Source organism: Meleagris gallopavo, chromosome 6 (assembly GCF_000146605.3).
Source record: "Meleagris gallopavo isolate NT-WF06-2002-E0010 breed Aviagen turkey brand Nicholas breeding stock chromosome 6, Turkey_5.1, whole genome shotgun sequence".
Taxonomy (NCBI): domain Eukaryota; kingdom Metazoa; phylum Chordata; class Aves; order Galliformes; family Phasianidae; genus Meleagris; species Meleagris gallopavo.
This window is the reverse complement of record NC_015016.2, coordinates 25,959,649-25,970,784: the sequence shown is the minus strand read 5'-3', so window position 1 is coordinate 25,970,784 and position 11,136 is coordinate 25,959,649. Positions and strand designations below refer to the sequence as shown.

Here is an 11,136-nt window from a genome sequence, read left to right as displayed (position 1 = left end):
TTTGAGGGTTTGGGGAAAGGACAGCTGGATTTCTTTGACACCAACACCAATTGCAGCAGCCACAGCCGTGAGTTTTACATCCCTTTCAGTTCTTCCCAGCCTTTTGGCAATGTTGATGCCCAGAGCAGCTGTGTGCATTTACCCAAATTTAGCAAAGGGCTGTCACCCAGAGGGAGGGAGGCTAGGGACTCCTGCCTCCCCAAGGGTTTTGTGGCTCAATCACTTTTCTGAGCTCCGGTAAAGGTGGTAAATCTGCTCCTTTTATAGATTTAATGGAAAGGTTTGTGAGTGTCTGTAAAACAAACTGTTACACCACCTGTGGTGATAATAAATATTTTACGCTCTGCAGAAGTGAATTTGTCTTAACAAAGCTCTTGGTTACAGTAACCTGCGTGTTTCTGTTTAGCTGGTGCATGTTTGCTGTATCTGCACGTCTGAACAGACCTGCCAGAGCATTCCTGCCTTCATTCAGCTCCTCTCGCTATTTCCTGTGAGTGCGTTTGCTCAGCACCCCAGTACTGCTGTATGCGCTGCCCTCAGCATCTCGGTGTCCTTGGCGAAACAGATTCAATGAGCTCTGCAGCTTGCATATGTGCCAAGTCTCTCTTTGGATCTCTGTTTTACTATTTAAAGAAACAGTTTTTTATTTTGCAGCCTTCCATTGATTTAATGAATGAAATAAAAGTGAGTTGTCTTTTGCTGTCAGGGACGTAGTTCATGTCTCCTAATAAGTAATATAGGCGTTATCTGTGTTTAATGTAGAGACGCCCGCCCTTCCTTGAGCCTTGGTGCTGTATTGCCTGCTGTCTAGATCTAGGCAAACTTAAAAGCAGCCCAAAAGACATTTGATGGGATCAGCCTGAAGGTCAGTTCTTTGTTGTCTTTGGAGCTTGACATGAATAGTTCCATGGAAAGGGTAGAACCAGAGACATGGGAAGAGACATGGATTGTTTTCTTCAGTCTTTTTTTCCCAATATATATTCAAAATGATAAAATGCTTCAGGAATGTAAACTGTAAAGACAGAAGTCGTCTCCCCTTCCCCCTTTTTTCTTTTAATTATTTTTTATTTTTGGGATGTAGCAATTTCCTCTTTTTTTTCTTGCATTTAGAAGGACATTTTATTCTGCTCTGGGGTATTGACCATTCTAATCCTCAAAACATGCTGTTCAAACCTCCTGGAGGTTTCTGCCAATACAGCTCATTCAGGCTTCCAGGAGTGCAGGGAGAGGAAGGTATTAGAATACATGCAACACTTGTGGAGGGCAAAGGTATTGGAGGTTGAGGGAGGGAGGGGTAGGTCCACTGAGGGCCATTAAACATAATGGTCCAGATGCAATTGTGTTAGCGGAGATGTGGGCTCTAAATGCAGACTGCTTGGTGGAAGCAGGAGATTTTGAAGTGTTGCATATTTGTGTTTGAAGATGCTTTTATTTAGTGTATGGCTGGTTTCTAAATACAAGTCATATATAAATACTGCAAATGTATTGGTTGTTCTCCTTTCTCAACAGACAGAAAAGAAATCGTGCCCAGCTGTTCCTCCCCTATATGAAGCTTTGTCTGAATAATATGTAGTGGAGTATGAGAGCTTCACTTTTAGGCCTTCTAGACAATGCTCTTCATGAGTGACTGCTTCTGTTCCTTCTGGAAGTCCAGTACAGTTCTATAGTGATGAGTAGACCAAGCCTCTAATGCACAATACATGAAATTTAGATGGGCACAACTTCTGTACAGTAACATCGCTGAACTGAGTATTGCTGGCAGAACAAGTAAAGGAGTGTACATATGGGTTATGTGAGCTCCAGTGTTTAGAGGAAAAATGATGAAAAGAAAGAAGAAAAGCAAGCTGCTTATGGAAATCATTTTCCTGCTATCCTGGGACATAAATAATTTGTGCCAAAACATGAAGAACTGAAAGTATTTCTTCAATGCTTTTCCATTATTGGACCAGACTGCTAAGTTTGAACTGAGTGCACTGGTTATGTATATATGTATACATATGTATATATGTATACAATAATTAAAGCAGAAACAATATGTATATATATGTGTGTATATATATACACTTATTTATATATAACCTGTAACAATTAACTACACCATCCCCTGAGGTCTAATAGAATATCTGTCAACTCAGCTACAGACACAATCTGATCAGCCTTTAACATTTTACAAATGAATGAAGAAATTGCACTCATATGCAAAGATTTAATTCCTTTATAAAACCCAATGACACCACTGACTCTATGCGAACATGTGTTTTCTTATTTTAACCCATATTCATTGTCTTTTAAAAACGCTGCAGGTTTTGATGGTGCCTTTGTACCATCATTCTCTTCATAATGTGAAAAATGCTTTCATGTTTCTGATAGGGAAATGATAATTTGCAGTCTTGAAGAGATTGTCACATAAAGGAGACTGCGTGTGCTAAGCTGCATGTGCTGCACAGATGAGGTAATGTCTGTGGTGCACACCAGATTAACCTGGTTGGAGCACGGAATACCATTTTAATGATGAATTAAAAAAGGGGGGTGCGTGTGTGAGCATATCGCTTTGGGCAGAAGGGTGAACTCCTCCTCAGAGCAGGTTAAACGTGAGAGAAAGGGGCTGTGCTGCAGAAATGTACCGCAGAATTAATGCATTGTCAGAGGCAGTTCGGAGAAAAAGAGGATTGTCCCAAGTTGACGTATGGCTTAATGAGGGGCTGGAGAAATGGAGTGGAGGTGTAGAGGGGAAACAGATAAAAATAATTCTAGTTTCCTCTTCCCATCCGAAAGCCAGGTGTTACGTATTTTCTTTGCCTCTGGAGTCTAATAAAAGACCTGTGGGAGTCGATGAAAATATTTTTGTCTCTGTGTTCTATTTTTCCCCAATAATAGAAATTTTGAGGGAAAAAATGAAACACCGTGGTAGTCCTTAAGGTATTTCTTTAGATGATGTAGATTGGAAATCATTTCCTTACAGGACCAACGGTATAATCCCAGATCAGAGTTCAGCTTTTAAGCCAGTTTTGATCTATTTTCACAAAACTAAGACTTAAGAAATTTAATTGCCAGATGGTTTGAGAATCTACTTCCTATTACACGTGCTAAGCTGGGCTGGAACGTACCCTTTTGAGAATAACTGAGGTGCAGTCAGTGGATATTCTACCTGCAATGACGTGCTTTGTGTACGGAGCAGGGGAAGAGCACGTTTCGTAGATTACTGCTCTGAAGCTTCAGAAATGTGGCACAGTATTGAGTATCTATATCATTTTTAGCAAATACTGAGACTTTGTAGCTTAATGATTGGAAGTATTTACATTTTCCAGATGGGAGGAATTTCGGTCTCTGTTGTGCAGCAAAACTTTCTGCTTTAATTATATGTATGTCTTTTAAACTGGAATCAGAAGCTGCTTCACCGACGTGCTCCATTTATCATAGGAGTCCACCTTCAGAAATAGATTTTTCATAACTGCAGAAATAGAAAGAGAAGTGGAGAGGTCAGTCCTTGTTAATTGAAGGCAGCCAGTAGCTGATGTGGACAATCATAGATCTGAGCAAAACCTCACTTGTCTGCTGATGTACCATTACTGTGATTAATGGTGCAGTACACTTATACTAACAGTCGAATGAGTATATTAACATTATAAAAGTCTTTAAATGAAGGTTTATATTTGACTATCATTTTTGATAGCCAAGTGGCTGTTAAAGAACTGTATTCACTGTCAGTAGTTTTATGCCAGTCGATGCCAATCCTTTCCTCTAGGGTGACAGCTTGTAGACTCCAACCCAAGGGTCGTTGTTGACATCAAGCTGCAAGTACCATTGAGAAGTGATTTGCATTAACGTCCCTTCCTGCACAACAACCACAGAAGGGAGTGCGAGGAAGTATGTATGACTCCTTGCTTTGCTTCATGTTACACTTCAGAATAGGAGCGATCCTCCTGTATCTCCCAGCCCGACGCTGTCAGCAAGGCAGCTGCCATCACATGTTTCATTTCAGCTGCTGACCTCAGGCTGCCACTGCGCCTTTTGTGTGCAGGGGTTTCCCAGGCACCAAGCTCTACAGCAGTGCTGTACAGGGTGTGTGTGATGGGCCTGAGGCTGCTGGGAAGTGCTGGTGTTACTGTAAATGTGCAGCCAATTCAGCTCAGGGAGGATTGGGTGTTTCCATTCAGTCTCTGCTTTACAGTCAAACATACTGATGGAGAAAGGAAGCTTGAAAAGAAATGTTGAAGTTCCCTTTATGGAGTTGAAGGTGTGTTCACTTCTCTGCAGGTGGTTTTTGTTTGTTTGTTTTTTCTTTTTTTTTTTCAGTTTTGAACACTGCCCTACAAATTGTATGCAAAAGAAATGCTTTCATCTCACACTGTCCTCCACACCAGAGCGATTTCTCAACGGATTATATGGGGCTTCAGAATCTTATTATATGTGGAGAAATACACATCTTGCCTGAAGGACATCTCGGAGAAAACTCTTAGGAACAGCTGCCTGGCAGATGACAGTAGGGGTCTCAGGGTGGATTCCTAACAAATTGCTGAAGAAGGTTGGCATGAATTACAAGACTGAAGCACAAACCATAGCAGGAGAGCAGAAGGAATGTCCCAATGTTTGGAATCAGCCTGCGCCATGACCAGTAGCTGCAGCAGCACCACAAATGGGTGCTGCCAGGTGGGCAGTGGGACTGCCACCCTACAGCCACGTCTGCCTGCTGCCACCCTGCTCCTTTCCCGTTAGTGTTTCCCTGCAGAATGACTGTGACTTCCAGGGGCACCTTTAGGAATGTTTCTTTGGTACCAAAGGTACCGCTGATTTTTTTGTTTTCGTTTTGTTTTTTTTTCTTTCAAGATAAGTTGTTTGTTTGCAGCCCCTGCCCCAAAGCCACACTCACAGGCTGTCAGCTTCTGGAGCTGAGGATCTGACCCTTCACCACCATGGAAAGCAGCACCCCAGCCTAGGTGAACTTCGGCATATTTTCCTAATTGATGTGAATGAGATGAAAGGGAAAACTGACTCCTGTGACCTCTGTAGCATAATTGTGTACCATGTGTTGCATGAACAAAGGGGTGTGCCATAGCTGCATAAATGTGAACTGACGTCGTTCTACTCTTAACAGCTTTGCTCTGTGTTGTCCAGGTAAACTAACAGCTGTTACCCTTTGCTCCTCTTCTGTCGCCTCCCACATACCCGGTTTGTTTGCATGGTGCAGCTTGGTGCGTCTCACAGTTTGGTGCTCAGCATTGCTGGGATTTTCAGTCCATCCATGCAATTGTCCAAGACAGAGCAGGCAGAGTGCTGGGGCAGGTCCTTACGTGCATTGCTGTGCTGTAATTTGCAGGAGGAACATGTGGATGTGGGTCTGCATTGCAGCTCAGACACTCATCAGAGGGATGGGTGAGGCAGTGTGTGTAACATGCAGAACAGGTGCAAACCACCACTGCTGTGGGACAGATTCATTCGAGCTGATTTTGTGGATTTCTTTTTCACTTAAAAATGAGTGATACTGCAAAGGCTTTGAGCATAATTGGTTTTATGTTATATGTTTGTGAAAGAACTAGACCCTGTATTTTGATTTAATTAAGGCTTTTGTGCCTGGCTCAAAACTGAGCTCCTGCCATATCTTGCCTTTCACTGAAGGGGCTGGAGCAATCCGCGCTGAAGTGCATCACTGTACTGCATTGCTTCAGCCAGTTCAAAGTTGAATGCTCATGCTTGTGTTTTAAGTTATGTACTTAAAGCTCTTTCTTCTAGAATTGGGAAGAGGTCAGCAGGAGCTGAGCCCCCTTTCCTTGCCCTCGGTTAGGATAAAGTTTCCCCACTGCATGGAGAAGCAGAATGGTACTAATTATGCTCTTGGAACACTGGCATGTATTGTATGTGTGTGCTGGAGCCCCGTTTGTCCTACCCTCATCTGCTCTTTGGGGATGTATGTGACAGTCAAAGGGATGTTTGAGCTGTGGGAGCATCAGACAAATGGGCTGGAGATACTGCTCAGGAGAAAGGCTGTCCGAAGGGCTGTCTTATCACTGATGGTACTTAATATAGTCAGGATATATTACTTCTCATCAATTGAACCTTTGATGAGAGGTCTGACTCACTTCTTGTGGCTGCTGTTGTGCTGTAGAGCTTTTAGTACAGATGTACATACAGTGCAAATCAGGATATACTTCTGGAAGCATCCTAAATGCTGAAATATATAATAATGCATATATAAATGCACGTATTATGTATGTGAGTATATGTGTATTTATATAAGGACTTCCACCACAGTATGTCCAGATCCATAATCAGAGAAACTGGAAATATGAGTCTGTGCCTGCATTGTTAGAACAGCAGCACCTTGTAGTTTCAGCAGCATTACTGCCGATGTGAATGTTATGCTTGAAGAGTTGGGTTCAATACCTATTGTGTTCAGAGAGAGCCTTTCCTGTGCCTTGCGTCAAACTTTAATTTCTAACTGAAGGTAGCTGTAGCTAGAAGCCAGTTCAAGTGCCTTGGGACTTCTTTGATATGTGGAGTGTGTTATAAAATAAGTAATGGTGAGGAGGAAGGGCTCATGCTTGGCGGAATGGCCTTCCTGCTTTAGAAACAGTATCACCTATATCTTAGCACTGTAAATCCTAGCTATAGAAGAGTCACAGTTAAGGCAAGATCTGTCTGTGGCCAATGCGAGGTGGGAACTGCTGCAGAGATTGAAACACCAGAGCGGGGCGTTCCGGGCAGGGAATTGGCTTGGGAAGGTGAGGGCACGCGTTGTGCATGGAGGGGCTGAAGCGCTCCCTGTGAGCAGCTGGCTCAGGCACATCAAGCTGCATGGGAGGTCTGTTTAAAACCACTTTGTTTAGCAGAAAAGCAACAATTAGGATTAAAAGCAGTTTGTCTGTTAACATCTAGGATTAATTTCCTGGCTCTGACTTCATATTGGCATCTGCATTGTGAAAGAATTAAAGCCAAACTTTGGTCAAACATCTGCAGAGTATCTAGAAAGTACAGAAGTGTCTCTGTATGTGATCTCTGGCTGGGGTCTATGAGCTCACTGAACTTCTCCCGTTGTCAGGGTGGGCTGTGACATGTGCCTCTGGTTACGCCTGGCTATGGAACTACATTTCCTAATAGCTGGGAAGCCCTGTAATAGTGCAGCACTCTTCTTCAGTTGCTTCATGTATTGAGAGAATTCTAGAAGCAATTCTAGAAACATGGTGTTGGGTTATGTCCATTGGCTTCCCCTGCGGCCTCTCCCTTCTCCAGACAGCTCAGCTCAGGTGCTTTCTTCCAAAGCACAGCCCCTGGTGTTATTTGCACTGTGGCCCTGCAGAGCTGCACATGCCGTGGTGCTCTGCTGTCCTCTTCCATCTGCATTCCTTACATTGGCTGCCTACAAAGCATGGACTAGTTTAAATCGGTAGTTCTGATTTTTAAAGCACTTAATAGCAATAAAGATCAGCTATATTTGAAGATCATCTTCAACCTTCCCTTTCTGGGCATCCATGGTTGGTTCATTGCTTACTGTTTCTTGCTGGCCTGCTGTAAATTTGGAGGTGTGCAACTTTCCTGGGGTGCAGCTTGCTTTGTCCCTCACCCTGCTGAAACAGCTTGTTACTTTTAGTGTGTGATGGGATTTGATTATTAACAGCTTGATGGCTTTTTTCTCTCCTTTTTTCAAGCTGTCTGACAGGAATGGACCAAATGCTGTCAGTATTCTCGTTAATAAATTTGCAGCTGCTCAGTGATGGAGTGCTGCCCCTTTGGAGGGACTTTGGGCAATGAGCCCTGCTTACTGCACAGGAACATGAGGAAGAGCAGCTCCTCTCTGGAAGTCTGTAAGTACAGAAACTCTCATTTAGGAGTGCAGTTCGTGTTTAGTATGTTTGTGTTCTGATCTTCCAGTGTCTCCACATGCCCAAGGCCGTACCCTGCAGCTGGGTATGTGCTTGGCAGATGGGTGACTCAGGGCCGTCAGCCTCCCCCTGCTCTGCCATGGCACGGCCATTGTGTCCTGTGGAGGGGTGGGTAAGTGGGTCTGCTGCCCCTTCCCCATGAGGGCTATGAGTCCTAACTGGAGCTCCATCGCCTGGGGAAGATGGGGCCACATCACTGTGGGCATTAGGGGATTGACAGAGCTTTCATGTCTGTCTTCTAATCGCAAAACCTCGTTCCTTATGGATGGGCCAAGTGGATGCATCGTGTCGCAGTGAAATGGGAGCTGTGTGCCGAGGAGGGCGTGTGGGCTTTGGTGCTGTCAGCCAGTACCTGTGTGGAGTTCTGTATGCCAGGCAGGATGCGGGCAGAATGCATGGCTGAGATTTTCTTAAAATGAAAAGCTTTTTTATGGGGCAAAGAAAAGTACATAGAAAGGAAGTGAAGCACTCCAGTCTTGGGCTTCTGATGCAGTCAAGAAGAAATAGTGGAAATATTGGAAATGGAGAACGGCAACAAGTTAAATCACATTCTAGTCTTGTGTGGAAGTGTGAAACTGCTGCAAAACACCCAGCTCTCACAGCTCTGTTGATTCCAATGAGATGCACACAGCTAAGTGAGTTGGTATGAACTCATCAGGCGGACGGGGAGCAGAGCAGATCTTTATGAACGTAAGCACATTGGGCAATAACTGAAATGCCTGAAAATCATCACGACACTGATAGGTGTGAATTTATGCCAGCTTGCAAAGAAGTACATTTTCTATCTTAATTATTGAGAAGCAGATGATTATGTTATGTCCTATCACTTGGGGGGAGGAGGGGATGAGATTAGAAGCCTGGGGAATGAGAATGTTATTAGAAAAGTAAAGATGATGGTATTTGCTTTGGGAAAAAAATCCGTAAGAGGTTGGCATTGTACTGCAGTTACAGCAACAACTGCAGCCAGCAGCTGAGTGCCTGCTTCCACACCGCGCTCTGTTCAAACAATGATCATTGTGCATTTCTGGGATTAGGTGCTAAATGGATTACTGGGAAATTCTCAAAATAAGAATGGGTAATCCCTTTACAAAATGTAGCTGGCAATTGAGAAGCACCACTTTAATAGGTGATTTTTATGTATTTTTTTTAGATTTTGGCATTAAAAATAGAATATAGGTCATTCTGCCTGGCTCAACTATGTTGATTATTTTATTAGATAAAGAAAGGGGATATTCACATTATAATATGTGCCAAAGCTAATATTTACCTTGTATAGCACATAAAGGCAGAATTGCACTGAGTGAAACTGAGGGCGGAAGAGAACAAACTCTTCTCAGAGTCCACTGTAGACAGAACAAATATTAATGGATTTAAATCATTCTAATGCAGTCAGGAAAGATACCAGGAAAAAAAAATCTGTCAGTGATAGAGAAGTGAGGCATGGGAGGGGTAGCAGAGGGATCCCTCGGAACTGCTCTTGCTGGTAAGCATTAACCCACTTCTTGGCAGGGTTCACCTGCAGCAGAACTGCTCTGGGACAGATGTAACTCTCTCTTCAAGTCCTCTCCACTTCCATTTTCTAATGCCTTTTAATAAGGCTGTTGTTTGAGATTAAACTGTGAGTTTAATCTCCCACACATCATCTTTGCCACTTGAAGATGCTGCTCCCCAGTTCAGCCGCTCGCTTGTGCGTGTAGCTGTGCAGCAGCTCACGTTGCTGTAGAGTGAAGACAGCACTGCTGGCACTGCACAGCTGCTGCTCCCTGCTCTGCATGGTGAGGAGATGGAACACGCTGAGTTCCAGCACCAGCAGCTGCCGCAGAGGAATCAAGATGGTAAGGAAGAGGTGAGGCTGAATTCTCCTCTATGTTAGCCACTTTATTTCGTTTCCCATTACGTGAGAAATACGGAAGTTTGAAAGACACCAAGAAGCAGGGATAGCAAAGAGAGGACAGACACTGCACAACACTGCGGTGAGAAGATCAGAATGTAATAAGCCTGTGATGTGGGGACTTGCTGACCACTACCACAGTGGGAAAGGAAGGGTGAGCACAAGGGGTAAGCTGGAAATTCAGATTGGACATTTACAGTACACGGTATATGTAGAAAAATATGGTTCTCAAGAAGTTTTCACTTCTTTTTCTGCACTTCTAGCATTAATGAGCCCATTGGCTTGTATACCCTGATGACCATCACTGCTTTCTTTGGGTCAGAGGGAGAGAAAATGTCATCAGAAAAGATATTCTCTTCCTATGCTGGAGCATACACATGCATCTCCTCAAGCCAAGGCGCTTTGACTGCCGGTGGAGCCAGTGGTGTGTCACTCAGTGTGCCCAGCAGCAACCACAGGGAGAGATTCAGTATCCATCACCCCCACCTGTGTGGACAGGCAGGGGACAGCACCAGGATGGGCAGAGAGAAGCTGGAGTGGGGGCAGTGGGTATCAGCTGGGGGCTGCTGCCACACAGGGCTGCAGAAGCAGCGCAAATGGTGAACTGAAGAGGCAGCCCGCTGCACTGCAAGCAGCAGTCATGGAGCAGCATGGCCATGCTACAGCATGAGCAGCTGGAGCAGCCGTGTGACATGCAGGCTTGGGCTAACGCTGGAGATATCATGAAATGAGTAATTAAGAAGCGGGTTCTCTCCCCTTCCCCATCACTTCATCTGCTCTTAATAGAACAGCTTCTCAACAGCCTTCCCTGTGGGGAATGTCTATGTTATTGTTAAGGTCTGTCGGGTGTATTTTAGAGGTAAAAATATTTCTGAAAACATTGCCTTGCTATGTCTGTGTAGTAAAACAAAAGGAAGTGAAAAGTGACAAATGCATTAAGAAAATTAAGTCAGTCAGAATAAAGAACAAAACTTCCTTTTCTGCCACTTCGGGCTGTACAGGTTGCTTCATGTGCAGGGAGGCCTGATGAGCAAAGCTTTGGAATTCCAGGCCAGAAAGCCCCCTCTCCTCCTAGGAATTATCTCGGCTTATTCCCAAGTATTTTTATGTGACTCTTAGCTCAAGCCCTTACATGTGTTGACAAATTCTGCCAGTCTTTCCATCCTTTGATAACTGTAGGACATTTTCCTTTTTTTGTAGTAAGACCAGGACTTCACCCACTGAGCCGTCGCTACCAAACCTCTGTTCTGGAGCACAGCCCAAACACAGAACGCAAAGGTGAAACATTTCAAGCCATTTACATACATGTGGAAGAAGCAGGGTAAAATCAAATGAAAAGATTCCTGATTGTGCCTTATGGTATTGACT

At 44.0% G+C, this 11,136-nt stretch overlaps 1 long non-coding RNA gene across 1 annotated transcript; it reads left to right on the top strand.

Annotated features, from left to right (window-relative positions):
- Positions 1 to 3: 3 nt before the first annotated feature.
- Positions 4 to 11,048, top strand: LOC109368209. Its single transcript, XR_004160120.1, has 3 exons — positions 4 to 67; positions 407 to 7,799; positions 10,969 to 11,048. It is a non-coding gene; the product is annotated as an uncharacterized LOC109368209 (long non-coding RNA).
- Positions 11,049 to 11,136: the final 88 nt, after the last annotated feature.